This window comes from Zosterops lateralis, assembly GCF_965231275.1.
Source record: "Zosterops lateralis genome assembly, chromosome: 11".
Taxonomy (NCBI): Eukaryota; Metazoa; Chordata; class Aves; order Passeriformes; family Zosteropidae; genus Zosterops; species Zosterops lateralis.
In genome coordinates, this window is record NC_139771.1 from 7,530,614 (window position 1) to 7,546,303 (window position 15,690).

General features: G+C 47.6%; 1 protein-coding gene and 1 long non-coding RNA gene across 6 annotated transcripts in view; one reads left to right on the top strand and one right to left on the bottom strand.

Annotated features, from left to right (window-relative positions):
- IQSEC1 (IQ motif and Sec7 domain ArfGEF 1) overlaps positions 1-15,690 on the bottom strand; it is a 270,877-nt gene that overhangs the window by 79,278 nt on the left and 175,909 nt on the right. The window lies entirely within an intron of this gene.
- LOC310913956 lies at positions 5,966-7,662 on the top strand. The gene is made up of 2 exons (XR_014590930.1): positions 5,966-6,827; positions 7,142-7,662. It is a non-coding gene; the product is annotated as an uncharacterized lncRNA (long non-coding RNA).

A 15,690-nucleotide genomic window follows, 5' to 3' on the forward strand; every position in this document is an offset into this window, starting at 1 on the left:
GTGGGGGAGTTGCCATTAAATACATTTTTCCATTTATTCATCACGTTAATCAAGAGATACAAAGCATCATGGTTATACTAAAGTGTCCCACCAACAGTATCCAACTAGTAAGGTCTTGTTACCAGAAAATATTTTCCTGTGGCCCTTTGCTGGAAAGAAACACATCTGAGGCCATCCCTCTCTGGCAGCAGCTATCAAACAAGGAAAAAGGGAGCAGTGTCTAAAAGGAAATACATTTTTTTCCTCCCCTTTTGGAACTGAATCCAAGAATATTCTCTGGGTGAAGCCCTGTGGAAGGGGCACACAGCTGAACCAACACTCTCAGTAATATAACAAACACACAAGGCCACTTTCTCCAGCCACACTCTTTGATCCCTGCCTTCTCCTCTGCTGATTGCTGCCTTGAAGTCTGTCTCAATTGATCCAAATCTTGGCTGAAATCTTGGGGAAATACCATTGGAGTGGCCAACATGACTATGAAAGTGTCTTCCTGGAGCCCAAGGAGGGCTTCACAACCGACCCTTCTGAAGCAGTGGGGATTTTGTCCTTCAGTGTGACCCCAACACAGCTGTGCTGCTGGTGCCTTCTGCCTCTGCACAGTGGACTTCAGCACTGCCCTACTGCTTGAGAAAATTGGGAGGATTGGGATAAATCCTTTTCCTGAGTGTCCTTTCCCCAAGTGTATGCAGATATTGGTTCTTTCCCCTGTTTCGACTGCTGTGCTCCCCCTGGATTTTAACAGCATCCAGAAGGAGCAGGATGCAGTCAGTGCTGGAATGTGGAACACGTATGAGCACAGCCACTTCAGTTCTCCTGTCCATCCAGCCTGCAAGGCACTGAGGGGAACTCACCTCGAGGGCTGCTTATACCTAAAAGAGCTAAAAATGTTTGCCAGGTGCTGTGTTCTGCAGATCTCACATGCACACACACACAAAATCAACCTGTAAAAATGTATTTCTCTATCTCATTGATCGAGCCTATGAAACTGATCTTGCCCAGTGCTCCCAGGCTGCTGGGAGAGCACAGAACTGAAATGAAGGTTTCTAAAATCCGGCTCTGCCTCTAATATCAACTTTCCCCTGCAGCTGAACAAACCATTCTCTCCTTTCCTCTCCCTCAGTCTTTCCATCTGGAAAATGAAGACATTTGCATCTGTGCTGTGGGTGCCTGTGCTGTGCATTTCAATCAGCAAATGTTTATAAAAATCATTTCAGGAGGAAAAACTACGTAGTTCTGTTTGAATACATTTATTTATATTTTTGTAGAGCAAAACAAAACCCAGCAAAGCCCATAAACCCAGGATTATCCATCAAGGACCTGATCCAGAGTCCATGGAATTAATTTTCCTTAAGGTTATGGCACAGACACCTCAGGCCTGATATTAAATATGAAGGAGTTCTTATTGCAACTCCAGATTTACCAGCTATCATAACAGACAAAATGGTAACAGGCAGCAGATTTAACTCTCCTCCTCCAAAGCACATCCCAGTCCTGGGCCTCTGAATGCCACCACACTCAGCAGGGACTGGCAGCTCCCACATTGGCAATTCCTACTGGAAAAGGTACTAAAGCCTCCTTGGTACATGTTCCCACTGCCCACATTAGAAAATTTCTAAGTGCCCCAAACACTTTCTAAACTCCAGGCTGCTCAGTCCTCACGTGTACAAGGTCTGTGAATTTTTTTCAGGGACCTAAAGGGATGAGGAGCCTGGATTAAACTGAATTTCAGCAGGATTTTTCACTTTGGTGAATGCAGCTGTTGGAGGAAGCAGCCAGCTAAGCTGTTTCTTGCAAGAGGCACAAACATACAGTTTTGCCTTACTGAAAAGCAATTTTTTTTCCAAAGTTGTTTCTTTTCCTATCTTCTCCCTTCTCATGCTTCAGGAGGTGACTTTTTCTCCTCACCTTCAGGAGGTGAATTTTCCAATGGGCACAGCACAGCAGCCTGGCAACCTTCTGTGCTTTGCCAAATCTCAAGTCCCTGCTTCTGAAGGAATCCTCTCAAACAAATGCAGAGAGACTTCTGCCTGGGAGAAGTCTCAAAACAAGATCCAACTTGCCTGCCATTCTTTCCTTCCCCAATAAAAATTCTCTCCCAGAAAATGTGAATTTCCTTCCCAAGGTTTTCAGTTCCCTGCAGACTGGGGAGGGAGCAATGCCCAAACACCAGGAGACCAACAGCACAACTGCACAAAATTAGCCAGTTTAAACCTGCAGCTGCCTCCATGGCACTGAACCCCTGGCTGTCCTTGCAGAGGATGCATTTCTGCTGTGACAGCACTGCCGTTCACAGGCCAGAGTTTTAAAAAACAGAATCCCCTCCCTAGCTAAGCCCTGGGTGCCAGCAACACCCTGCACTGCCCAGCAGAGCCTCCTGTGTTCCAGCAGCAGCACAGGAGCCCCGGGGATGGTGAGCAGCCTCATCCCTGCCCAGGACTGCTCAGCTCTGGTGTTGACACACCCGGGATGGTGAGAGCTGTGCAGGACTGTCCCAGGTGCTGGCACTGCCCCGTGTGACTGTGCCCAGCCTGGCAGCAGAGTCTGTCTGTGCACTTTGGAGCTTTGGGGCTGTGCTGCCTCCCAGCACCGGGGTGTTCCCTTTTCCTGGAGCTCCTTCAGGGCATGGCTTGGCTGAGAGGGAGATCTGCCTCTACTCTTCAGAAATTCATCATTTCAGCAAGAAGGGCCTGAAGGCCCCCAATTTTCCCCCTTAATTTTTGTATAGAACACCAAACGTTCACACCCAATGTGCACAGGTTACAAGGAAGTCAAAAACATGAAAATACCTGACCAGGTATATAACCACAAGCATAAATATTGCAATTCTAATGAAAAGCATTTATAAATCCAAGACCTCGGTTTTTCCTTAAGCTGCAGACCAGTATCTTTTAGTAGTATTTAATTGACAAAGCTCCCTGTTTTAACTTCTTAATTAAAAAAAAAAAAAGAAAAGAAAAAAATTTAGGAAACCCCCCCTAGATTATTGCTTTCAAATGGTACTGTGTTTAAAACCAAATGATAATTTAGTTGGGGGGAAAAAGGTCATTTTTAGTGGTATTAAGCAGTATTTGTCTCTTCCTCAAGCACATAAAAAAGCAGCAAGCAGAGTTTCTCCCTTGCTGGCTGAAGCCCTGGATGCTGCACAGGGGTGAGGTGAGTGACCCATCACTCAGGAGCCCAGCACAGACCCCGGCAGGCACTTCCCAAAGTCCTGCCCTGGCTGGGGAGAAGAGCAGTGCCCACATTCCTGGAGTGCCCAAGGCCTGAGAAAACACAGCAGAAGGGGAGAGTTCAGACCTGCGAGCTGAGTGTCCCTGTGACCTTCTCCAAGGGACACTGCCTCAGCCCCAACACCCTCTGCAGCACCTGACACCTCCCGGTCTGCTTAAAGACACCCCAGATTTCCATGGCACCCCCATCCCACCCCCAAATCTGCTCCCCACTGAACCCTCACCGTGTGCAGGTCCAATTCCCCGGGGCTCACACCCACCCCTGGTCCACAGCACAGGAACCCTGCTGCCACTGATGTCAGCGAGCATATGACAGGTCAGGGCATTGCTCATTCTGTTCCTGAAGATTCCCATAAAACAGCACTCTGGCTGTGAATTTTAACTTTACCTCAGCCTATGACTTCTGGGGATTTTTCATCCCTTTCCTTCCAGCTGCATGTGGGAATTAAAAGCTCCACAATTTCACCATCTCCCAGTCAAACTGCTATGTAAAGCCTGAAAGCATCAGCTGTGATTCCATGACTTTTTGACACGCAGTTGATCGAGACCTTGGGTTTTTAAATGGGAATCTTGTAACTTCCTGCCCCGGTGCTGAGCTCTGATTCCTGCTTCCCTTGTTCCGACCGTTCCGCAGCTTTCAGGGAACACGGTCAGACCAAACCCAGAGCAGTCCCACTTAATCGCTACTTGGCAAACCCAGCAGCCATTAACACCTCATTAAAATAAAAGTATATTCATCTACTATCACTAATCGAATATCTCTTAAATCCAATGACCCTGACGGGAATTAGCAAAATTGTTGTAAAAATGTATTAAGCCCAAGGAATACATTACATACACTAAGAGCTATTAAAAAATCAACGAAGCCCCCTAAACCCCAGCCCTTTCCTCCCGAGATGCCCCAGGCAGCCCTTCCATAAGGACAGAACAGCTCTGGACACAGGGCTGTGCTTGGGGAACTCTGCTGACAGTCCCTTCTCATGTCTGTCCCATGAATCCACACCTTCCCACGGACAGCACAGCCAGCAGATCGATTTTTATCAACCTGAACCACACTCATGGTTTGCATAAACCCCTCCTCCCCCAACTGCATAGATTGCAGCGATGGAACCGAAATATTCTGCTCCCTCTGCTGTAGGATTGTTTATTGTTCTGATGATTTATTTATAGGCAGATACACAAAGGGGAATAAATACATCCAGCAACAAAATCAACAGAAATTCACCCGAAGGGATTCAGGGTGGGCACGGGCTTGATTGACTAAATGCAAATAAGAAACCTGAACCTCCAGCCCCGGAATCAATGCGAGCAATCTACATAACACGGCACATCAGCTGCGATGATTAACACCCTTATTTTTCTGCTGAGAACTTGATATGCATTTATAGGGATGAAACACGACATTCCGTTAATTCCAACGAGTTAATTGAGTAGCTCTGCCTCGAAAAGCCCGGCTTTCCGTCATTGCCGGGGAAGCAAAACCTTTGTACATGACTACTTCAGGCAGAACAGAAAGCCGTATAATTAGAAAATGTCATCTGCTGCACCCAGCACGCCGGGTTTTGCCTCTCCCCCAGCCCAATACATGCACAAACAGAATTTATGAACAATTCCCCCCCACCGCCAGCCCGACACATTAAATCATCCCCGGCAGCGAAGCTCCTCGCTGCAGCAACTTCTGCACTGCATCATTCACCTACCTCTGACTTCATTGTTCCGCGGGCCGCGAATAAATAAAAGCGAACGTCCAGGTGGAGCTGTCACAGTTTCCCTTTGCGGCTGATGCGCAGCGAGCGCTGCCGGGGGCTGGGGCTGGAGCTGGGGCCGGGCAGCGCAGGGCTGGGGGCTGGCCGGGCTTCTGTGCAGCTCAGCACATTTGCCGAGCATGGTGCGATGGGCCGGCCCCGCGGGCAGCCCCAGCTGCGGGAACGGCCCCGTGCGGGAACAGCCCCCGGCAGCTGGGAGGGCACTGCCCGGGCTGCGGGCACTGCCCCGGCTGCGGGCACTGCCCCGGCTGCGAGCACAGCCCGGTGAAGCTGTGCGGGCACAGCCCCGGCAGCTGTGCGGGAACAGCCGCACCGCAAGGTCAGCGCCCCGCCAGCCCTGCAGCGCCCGGCGGCGGAGGCAGCTCCACGGAGTGATGCTGATGCTGCTGCTGCCGCCCGTGCCTCCCCTCACAACTCTGCCACCTCTTGATTTCCCTGCTCCTTCCCAGGTAATGCTCGCCTCCCGCGCTGCTCAGCCCAAAATGGAGCGTTATTATTATTATTATTATTATTATTATTATTGTCAGCAATTTAGGATTTGGAACAATACCGGCGGATGTAGAAGCAGCAAAACGCTGCAGCGGAACTTTCACGCCCAAGCAGAAAGTATTTTGTCTTGTGATTGTGATTTTATTAATGACGATTTTTTCCTCTAGATTAGCCTCTTAAACACCACTGAAGCTGGCAGAATATCTATCGGCCCCTCCGAGCTCCCACGGTATTCCTGGACCCTGCCCATGGCCTTGGGCAGCTTTTGCATGGCACTGGGAGGGCTGAGGTGGTGTCATGAGCTGGATGGAGCTCACTGGAGGAAGGCATCCATCCTCTTCCCTGTTAGACCCCCCAGGCTCCAAGGCTGGTCTGTTTTACACTCCGGGAACCTCTCAAAAATGTGTGGGTCTGGCTTCTCCTCCTCCCAGAGGAAACAACTTCACCCCACCTCTTCTTTTCTGCAGAACCATGTCCTTCACCATGGAAATGCCTGTTCTGTGCTTGTGTTACTGGGCCATTTCAGGGCAGCTTGAAATCAACCCCAGAGCACAGGTCAAACCACTGATGTTTCTGGGTGCAGGGCAGCTCAAAGTAATTTAGGGTTTAAAATAATGGATTGCATAAAAAAGTAACTCTGTTTCTGCTGTTTCTGCTCATACTTGAGCAGAGTTTTCACATGTCTCAGCACAGACTCTTCCAGTGATGCTCACCAGCCGCCATGGTTCAAACAGCAGCAAATTGCACACATGTAAAGAAAACAGTAACCCAAGATCTGCCCAAGCAACTGCCAGATCTTTTCCTCATTGGCAGACGAATCCCTCAAAAAGGGATTTTTTTTTTTTTTTTTTTTTTTTTTTAAAACAAGAATTTGCCCACTACTTTTCTGGAGTTTTGCAAATGGGGTGGCAGGTTCAGGAGCTTGATGTCAGGAGTACAATCCACAGAAATAGCATGTGAAGGACCACATGCAGCCTCTCCTACCTGTCAGACATCTGTGCAGTATGTGTAATGATGGTTCCTGACTGCACAATCCTACTGACTGAGTTTAGCCAGAGGTGGGGAAGTGCTCCTGTCCCTGTCCTGGATGGAAATACCACGAGTTCAGCTGGGCTGAACTCAGAGCCCAAGGCTTTTACAGCTCTTTTCTTAAATCTGAGAAAGGGTTTCTGTGAACTGTTTCAGTTCTTACTCCTCTGAAGATAAAATCACTGCATTTCATTCAGCTCCCTCAGTTTGCTGGGCTGGCATCACTAATGGTGACTTGCACAGTAACTGAAAGGGACTGGAAGCTCTTCCAAGGACTGGGAAGCACAGCAGAAATGTAGCTCAGGATTGATAGGTGAGGTGTTCCCCTGGTGGCAAACCCTCCCCAGCTCCCTCATAACCAGGGGCTGCACCAGGCTGTGGGTCCCAAACCCCCTGTACCAAACCCCACAGGGGTATCTGCTGGCTGTTCCCTCTCCTTCCTTTTGTCCTGCTCTTTCCTCAGGGGCAGGAAATCTTTCCAGTCTCAGGGATGCTCATTCCCACAGCCCCTCCCATCACCCAGAGCTCTCAGTTCTCCTCTGCAGGGGGACAAGGAGTGGATGCTTTTAGGAGACACGGGGGGGAGGATTTTTCATCCCTTTAAGGAGAAATGTCATCCCATTTTAGGAGAACTATGGTGTTCCAAGGGCCTGGGAGCTGTGAGGTGTGTTTGGGACAGAGCCTTGGGCTGCCAGGTGAGCTCCCTGCAGGGCCATGGCCACGAGAACATCTGTGCTCCAACACGGGAATGTGGCCTCACAAAACCAGGAGGAAGATAATTCAGCTGGGAAGGGAAGAACACAAACACAAAGGCTACAGGAGCACCCCTGTGTGCTGGGCTCCTCTCTCCTCATCCTTCTCAGGTGCTCCTTTGGCATGAGCCCAAGCTCTCCAGTGCAGTCAGGATCTGTCTCCTGTCAGCCCTGTGTGAGGTCTCTGCTGGATGACAGCATGTCCAGAGAGACACTTCTGCAGAAATGTGCTCTGGGACAGCTTCCCTTCCTCATCCCTGGCATGCAATCTATCACTGAGCTCTCTCTTCCAGGGTTCAAGGTCAAAACACACCTGGCCCAAAATCTCAGGCAACTCCTGCATCCTCCTGGAATGGCTTTCCATTAAAGAGGCGGGGAAAGAACAGCAAAAAAAAACCCTAAAAAAATCTGAGTGTGCTGCCTCTCCAAAATCACAGAATATCAATCTACACCAGAGGTCCTTACCAGCCTGCTTCAGCTTCCCCTGAGGAAAAACTGGAGATGATTCCCATTGCCTTCTGTTAAGCACTTCTGAGATTTTCAATGCAAAGATGCTGAGCAAGTGCAAAATGTTATTGAAACACATATTGGGAAGAACAATTTCCATCACTGTCGCAATAATTAGAATAAAACCCCAGAGTGTTGAGGCTGCACGCTTCCAGAGCAGCTGGAGCTGGAGTGAGGGAGAGCTCTGAGCTGGTGGGGCTGAGTGGAGCAGGGCATCCATCCTCCTGCTCTGTCAGACCCTCAAGCTGCAAACCTGATCCCTTGTTCACTCTGGGAACAGCTTGGATTCCTCCGTGTTATTTTTGCTGCACTGCTGAAGTTGTTTGGGGAGATGGAGGAGGTCATTGTTTCATAAGAGCTGATTCACTTCTCCTTCTGTTTTCATCTTGAAACCTCCCAGCAATTCCGTGGGCTCAGCCCCTTTGGAAGCGCATCAGTTGTGATGTCACCACCAGGATTTTGACCTTCAGAGGCAGAAAAAAACCTCCCAGAGTGGAGCTCAGACACCTGGGACAAGGCACAGGTCAGAGCATGAGGAGTCCAAAAGGGCTCTGTGGTCCCAGGAAAAGGGAGTGTTGGCAGAAATCCTGATAGAAGTTGTGGAATGACACTGGAGTGGCTGGTTTGCTTTAGAACAGTGTCATTTGCACCTTTGACATGAGCTGAAAGTCCAGCACCCTCTCAGGGGAGCTCTCCCTCAAAGTCAAAGCAGACAAAGCTCACCATCACATAATTCTGAGTCACTTTTCTTTACCCCTGGAAACTCAGGGAAATACTGACAAGCATTTCTCAGAATTACCCCTGTCCTAAAGCAGGTCCAGACTCTCACCTGGAGCAGCCTGGGGCAGTGGGAGGTGTCCCTGCCCAGGACAGGAGTGGCACTGGATGGGCTTTAAGGTCCCTTCTAACCTAACCCATGCCAGGATTTTGTGAATAAGGCACTTGCATCGGGCTTAGAGCAAGCAGAAATTGTTTCTAAACATCCAGGGGTTTGACCTCTGTTATTGGTGGATTCCAGTTTGATCTTCCTTATTGAGACTGATCACCCTCAGCAAACCCTCCCTCCTTCCTCCCCTATCCATGCTCCATATCCCCCCCAAAGATGGGCAGTTCCAGGAATTTGGGCAGTTCCACTGATGCCTTAAGTTTGAGCTTTCATGTATTTCAGGGACTTCATAACCTGCAGCTGGAATTGGACAATTAAACCCCAAGATGCAAATGGACCAAAACGTGTAGAAGTGCAAGACCTTGTGACTGTTTGTCCATTTTTGTGACCATTTTGGGTCCACCTTGGGTGTAGCTCTGGCCAGGCTCTTGTCCTGCCCAAGGTGTATGCTAAAGGCCTTTCAATAAATCCCTACTTTATTCTCCAGCTCTGCTCAGTCTCTGTTACAGGTCAGCCTTCCCAAGGCATCACCACAAACCCCCTTTCCCAGCCCTGGCAGTGTTTTGTGTCTCAGAGCCCCTGAGCAGCTGGATCAGCTTGGCAGACCCCAGCTCCCCGTGTCTCCCCTCACTACAGAGCTCATTTACACCAGAACCCCGGGGGGTTTCCCACTGTCACTTCCCGTGCTGGAGCCTTTCCCACCCCTGCAGTCCCACAGGACACCTCCCTGTCACTCTGCATTTTTTCCTGGCTCCTCCTCTCCTGTCCCTGGGGCTTTGGGAAGGTTCTCAGCAACCTTCCCCTCACATCCTGTACCTGAAGTGCTTCCCAGAATTAAAGTTACTCCTGCTGCTCCTAATTTCCTCTGCACTCCTTCCACACAAACTTGGCAGCTGCATTTGGAATATCAGAATCAAAATCATCAGGTTGGAAGAGACCTCCAGGATCATCAAGTCCAACCCAACCCTAACCTCAACTAAACCACAGCACCAAGTGCCACAGCCAGTCTTTTCTTAAACACATCCAGGAATGGTGACCCCACCACCTCCCCAGGTAGACCATTCCAGTACTTTATCACCCTTCCTGTAAAATTTTTTTTCCTGATATCAGCCTGATAAATTATGTTTAATTTCTCCCTGAAGCAGGGGCTCTGTCTGAGCTGCACCATGAGGTGCTCCAGCACCAGGTGAGTCAGGCAAACCCTCTCATGTCTTGCTTAGATAAAGAGGCCACTTGCACACGACCATTCCCTCATAAAAACAAGAAGAATTTGATCCTTTTCCCCAGCCTCCAGTTATTTCATCTTTGCCTTTCTTTTCTCCCACACTTCTGGCGACCAAAGAGCAAAATCTCGGTTTAATTTTGAAGATTTCCCCATATTTAACTGCAGTTTGTTAAGGCTTCCCAGCACAGAGGGTTCATTTGTATCTCCTCAGAGCTGGCCCAAAATGCAAGTCACAGAAAACCATCCATGGGACCTGTAGCCCATGAACACACAGTCATGACTGATAGAAAATTTTAATACTCGACTGTGACTAACTGAGATAAGCATATTACAAAGAAGGAAGTTCATAATAAAATTCATTTTCCAAGGTCCATTTTGCAAAAAGCAGCTCATCTCTTTCTCACAGGGAACAGCACTTGGACTTGAAAAAAGGGTTTTGAATCTGAATCATTGGGATTTGCTTTCTTTGTTATTGAGATTTTCAGCCTTTTTTGTTTGTTTTTTTGTTTTTAACTAATTTTTCAGAAAAAAAAGAGGCTCAGATGCAGAATAACCCAAAGGAAAAAACACGCAAGGCAAATATTGGCCTAGAATAAAAAGGAAATTTTTCTACATTCATAAAAAGAGCAGCAACTAGAACACAGGTACTGGGGGCTGGACTGTGCTCAGGTCTGTGCTCAGCCTCTACAGGGTGGTTTTAATCCCACCCAGTGATCAGTGAAAAAGTGCAGATCTTACATAGACTCAAGATTAAAATTTTGTGGGCAGCTTTTGCATTGCTGGACAATTCTTTGGATCGTTTGACTGTCCCAGAGTCTTGTATAGTTCAAGGAAACCACGTTAAAAGAGGAATATTTTGAAGAAAATAATTTCAAATATTTTTTGGACACCACCCCAGGGCACTGGGGCAAGGTTAGGATTCTGACACCACCCTCAGCTGCTGCACAGTGACAAGGACCAGGCAGATTTCTGGCTGGAAAACCCCCCTCACCCATCCCCAAACTTTCCTGGGTTTTAGGGGTGTTTTTTAGGTTTTTGGTTGGGGTTTTTTTTGGGAGGGGGGGTTCAGTTGCCCCTCCCACGGGTCCTGCAGCTGGTGCAGCTCATCCAGGAGCAGGAGCTGCTCCTTGCAGAGCCCTTTGGAATGTGAGTCACGAGGTGCCACCGTGCCAAGGAGCAATCAGGAGCCACAGAGCTGGAAATAGAGCCCTTGACTTTCCATCTGGATGGAATAATTAATTTGGATTCACTTGAAAAACCCTTTTTCTCCTCCTCCTAAGTAGAGAAGAGCTGGTCTCTTTCCACCTTTACCAACAGGAAAAGGTGGGAAAACAGCTAAAGAAATCCACAGGAAGTATATTCAACTATTTCAATATTTGAAATAACTTTCCTTTGCCTGTGCTCGTGGGTGTGTCTTTGGCTGTATGACTGCTCAGAGCTTTGGTGAGTTGAGCAAAGAGCTGGATCATGAAAAATGCTTGAGATCCCCAACAACCAGGAATTTATCCTTTAGTTTGGAACCAGGTCAGCTTTAAAAACCCCTCCTGCTAAAATGCCAAGTGCTCAGCTGAGGGAAGGAAACAAAGAAAGAAACGGTGCTAATTCACAGTTCCTAAAAATAACTGTGTTTTTGAAAGGGTATTTATGTGGAGATAAAGGTAAGGTTGGTCTGTCATTCTGTCAGCTCACTGCACTTTGCCACAGACCTGCACCCAAAATCCCAGGAGGATCCTTCACCCCATCCCTCCCCAGCCTGTGAAGGACACGAGTCAAAGCTCTTCCCAAAGGCCAGGGCTGGAGGAACATTAGGGCAGCTTTTCTATTTCTGTCTCCAAATGGTCTTCCCGTGGCCTGTGGGAAGAGCTCAGCTCCCAATTAACTCCCCATGACCTGCACCTCCATTTCTTACAGAAGATGTGAAGCGTGGCAGCACAAAACAGAACCAGCACTGCAAGACGTGAGGAAAAAGGAAATGGCTGCATTAAAAAATATCACTGAGCACAGCTCTGTGATGAGCTGGCACAGCCTGTCCCTCTCTGCAGCAAAGGAGCAGCATTCATCTCCCCTCCCTGCTCCTCAGAAAGCTCTTCAACTGGGGATGAATTGGCAAAATTTGGGAATGTTTTCCCAGGAAGGAGCTGTTCTGTTGGATACACTGAGAGAGGGAATCAGCTTTGGTAGGAGCAAGCTGAAATCACAAGGACACATCACACCTTGTGCATTTTGAGGTCCCAGTGCCACCAGTAGCACTGCTCAGCATTCCAGGTGGTACCAAACTTCCCAGGACCTCCAAGGGAAATGGGTTTTGACCCTTTTATAATGACTTCCTGATGTAAACAGCAACAGCCAGCAGTGCTTCAGCTCAGTGGTGAAGTAAACCAGGTATTTTTATACAATTAAGATATTCAGAATGAATTATGAGGTGTGATAAACACAGTGCTCATTTTCAGTGATGGAGCCCTGTGGCACCATGAGCTGAGGTAATGCTGGAGGAAATCCTCTGGGGAACAGGGCTCTGGAGGCTCTGAGCCAGCACTCTGCCCACAAACTGGGCTTTTTTTAGCCCCAAATGGGATTAGTTTGTGCCTCTGCAAAGCAGGTGCACACTCTGCCCAAATCCCAGTTGTCCAAGTGATGTCATGGTGGGGCATAACACCAATTTACAGCAATATCCAGAACATGCACAGGTCAGGCCCTGGCAGGGAGTGCCCAGCACCTCATCCTCCCATGCCCAGTGTGATGTGCAGGTTTTTCCCTACAGAAACCCAGGGATGTACAAACTGGACATTTGTAATTGTGCCTTTACCCTAAAAACTCCCACTGGCCAGGGCAGCACGGCTCTGGGGTGTCAGGAGGTGGAACTCTGATGACATTTACACCTCTTCATTACTGCTGGAAATGCTTTATTTATTTAAATAGATTTATTGCACTTTGACAGCTGGTGAGTCCTGGCCTGAGGCAGAGAGGGAGGGAAGGAGTTTGGTTTGCCACTCAGTCTCAGTGAGGGAGAGTTTGGTTTGCCACTGGAGGAAATGATTAAAAAACAGAAAAAAACCATCCCCAAAGCTCCAACCAGGGCTGATTGTGCAGCTGAAGGTGCCAGTTCCAGGACCCTGAGTGTGGCCCTGATTTTTCAGCCTTCTAATGTTTTACATTTCTACTGGAGCTTTCTCACACATGGAAAAATAAACAGTGATGTTTTATAAATATGCTTTCCTTTCCAGGGGGAAGAACAAATTGATGGACTTCTGGTTTGACCAGTGGGGTCTGAGGGGTGTCGGCCTCATCCCCTCAATTGCTGGTCAAAGTCCAAACCCTATTTAAACCCTAAACCCAAAAATAAACTTTTTCTTGCTTCTCAACCTGATGGGTGAGTGTAGTTTTTTGTGTCTGTCCAATGACACCTAAACCCTTTGTTTGTAGCAGCACTTGATGGTGGGTGCTCCTCAAGGCTGTGCTCAGCCTGTGTGAGCTGCACCTGCCTCTGAAACAGCCCAGCCCGTGTGCAGTGAGTTATTAATGAGATTTTCTGCACAGAACACAGAACGGCAGTTTCGTCAGCAGTTTGGCCTGAGAGCTGGGAACAAATCCCACACACTGAGTTTCCAAAGGGAGGAGCCTCCAAAATCCTCCCAGCCTTCCCAAAGGCTGGAGAGACCCAGAGCAGGTCAGTTTGGCTCCACCAAAGCTCCACCTGCCCCTCGCCAGCTTCCTGAGCTCCCAATTCCTTGGGGGAGGATTCCCATCCAGTGTGGGCTCCAACCCCAGTTGTAGACTCTCTGCTTTACATTCATCTATTACACATCAAAATTGATATCACCTATTAAAATCACCTCTTAGCTACTCACCTATTACCTATTAAAACATGCACATTGTCTGCTTGGACTCTCCTGACCAAACCATCCCAGAGCTGTCACCTCTGGCCCTCTGTGTCACCTACAGGTTGAATCATTGTTCAACCATTGTAACAATCATTACTAAATATTAATATTAGAGAAGAATTGTCACCTTGATTTTTAGCCTTCTGAATTGTTTTCATTTCTACTGGAGTTTTCTCAGGAATTGTAAGATAAACAAAGACTGATTTTTGTAAACAACATTTTCTAGGGAAAAGAACAAATTAATGGACTTCTAAATTGATCACTGGGGTCAGAAAGCTGGCCGTCTCATCTCCCAATCCTTGCTCAAATTCCAAATCCTATTTAAACCCCAAATCATAATAAACTTCCTCTTTCTCTCCTTACTTCTCAACCTGATGTGTTGTTCTTTCATGTAGTGATTGTGACAAAGAATAAAGTATATTAATAAATAATATTAAAGATATTAAATAATATTATAATTATAAAATATATTATCATATTCTTTAATAAATAATATTAAAATTTATCCAGTGCAGCATCCCTAAGACTGCACTTAAACTCAACTGCTCTGCAGTAATTCTAATCTACAGCCACATTTGGGGAATTATCTGAATTACATCAGAAAGTTTGGAGAGCAGTGCTTGGACACCTGGCACCCTGCACAAACCCACAGTGAGCTCTGAGACACAAGTCAAGGCTGTTTCAATCCAAGCCCATGAATGCCCCATCAATTCCAGAGGCAGGCCAGCAGAATGAAGTTGCATTCTGGCTGTTGCACAGTTCTGTCAAAAGGCAGTAGCAGGCTCCTGCACATTAACCATTGCTTAAATCATTCCTTTCCCCTCCAAGATGAAAATTACATTAACTTGCACTGCTCTGGCTTCTGTTTTCCCCATCCCCATAAAACAATTAATTAAATGTTGGAGAGAAATCCTTGGCCCACTCTCCTGAAAGCATTTGGGTTCAGTTTATCCAGATGTGCTGCTTGGGCAGGTGCTCTTTGTCTTGTGGGAAGCAGAAAAGAAAATATTACTGTGTAAGGAGTGAAAACATTTCCTCACCTGGCTCCCAAAGCACAATAAATGAACCAAATTCCGCTTTTCTGCCTTTAGTTACAAATTTACCAGCTGCAATTAATGCCATTCAAATTCTCTTTTTGCATCAATAATTAAAATATTACCCTGTAATTGCAGTGGCATGAATTTGCAGTGCTTATCACAGAGAGCAGGATAAAGCATTCCCCAGAGCCACCTGCCTCTCCTCCACGTGCCTGCACTCGGCTTGTCAGAGGTGCTTGCATCACCCTGAGCCACTCAGATAACACCCCAGCCCCAGCAGCAGGGCTTTGATTTGATCACAAATTAATAATTACCATTTCCTCACTCAGGTTAAAGCCCAACCACAGCAGCGCAGCTCACAAACCCCTCGAGCCCTGTGGGATTCTGCCCCCAAAATCTCAGCTTGGGACTCCTCAGAGGCATCAGGGCTGCAGGGCTGGCTCGTGGCAGAGGAAATTAAACCCCCCTTACACTGATAAATCGAGATTTATTTGGTTATTATTTCAGATCAGATGACAAAATGAATTGTGGGTTAAATTTTAAGCAAACTTAAGCAATAAATGAGTTTGTTCTGGTTTAAGGCCACCATAACCTTTGTCCCTGGTTAAGGACAGAGCTGGAACTGGGTTCCCTGGAGCTGGAGGGGTTTCCTGGGTGATGGGAATGATAATTCCACTGCCCAGGCAGCTGGGACTGAGCCTCTTCTGCTCCCACACACATCCCTCCCAATAATAATCTTGATTATTTTACCCCTTTTGTTTCCACTGGAACACAGATTCCCTTTCCCACCAGAAAACAAGGAACACGGGCACTGCTTGTACAGGACACACACTGTACTGTCCAAATTATCATCACTTTTTTTTTGCATGTTATGTTCCAAAAAGTTGC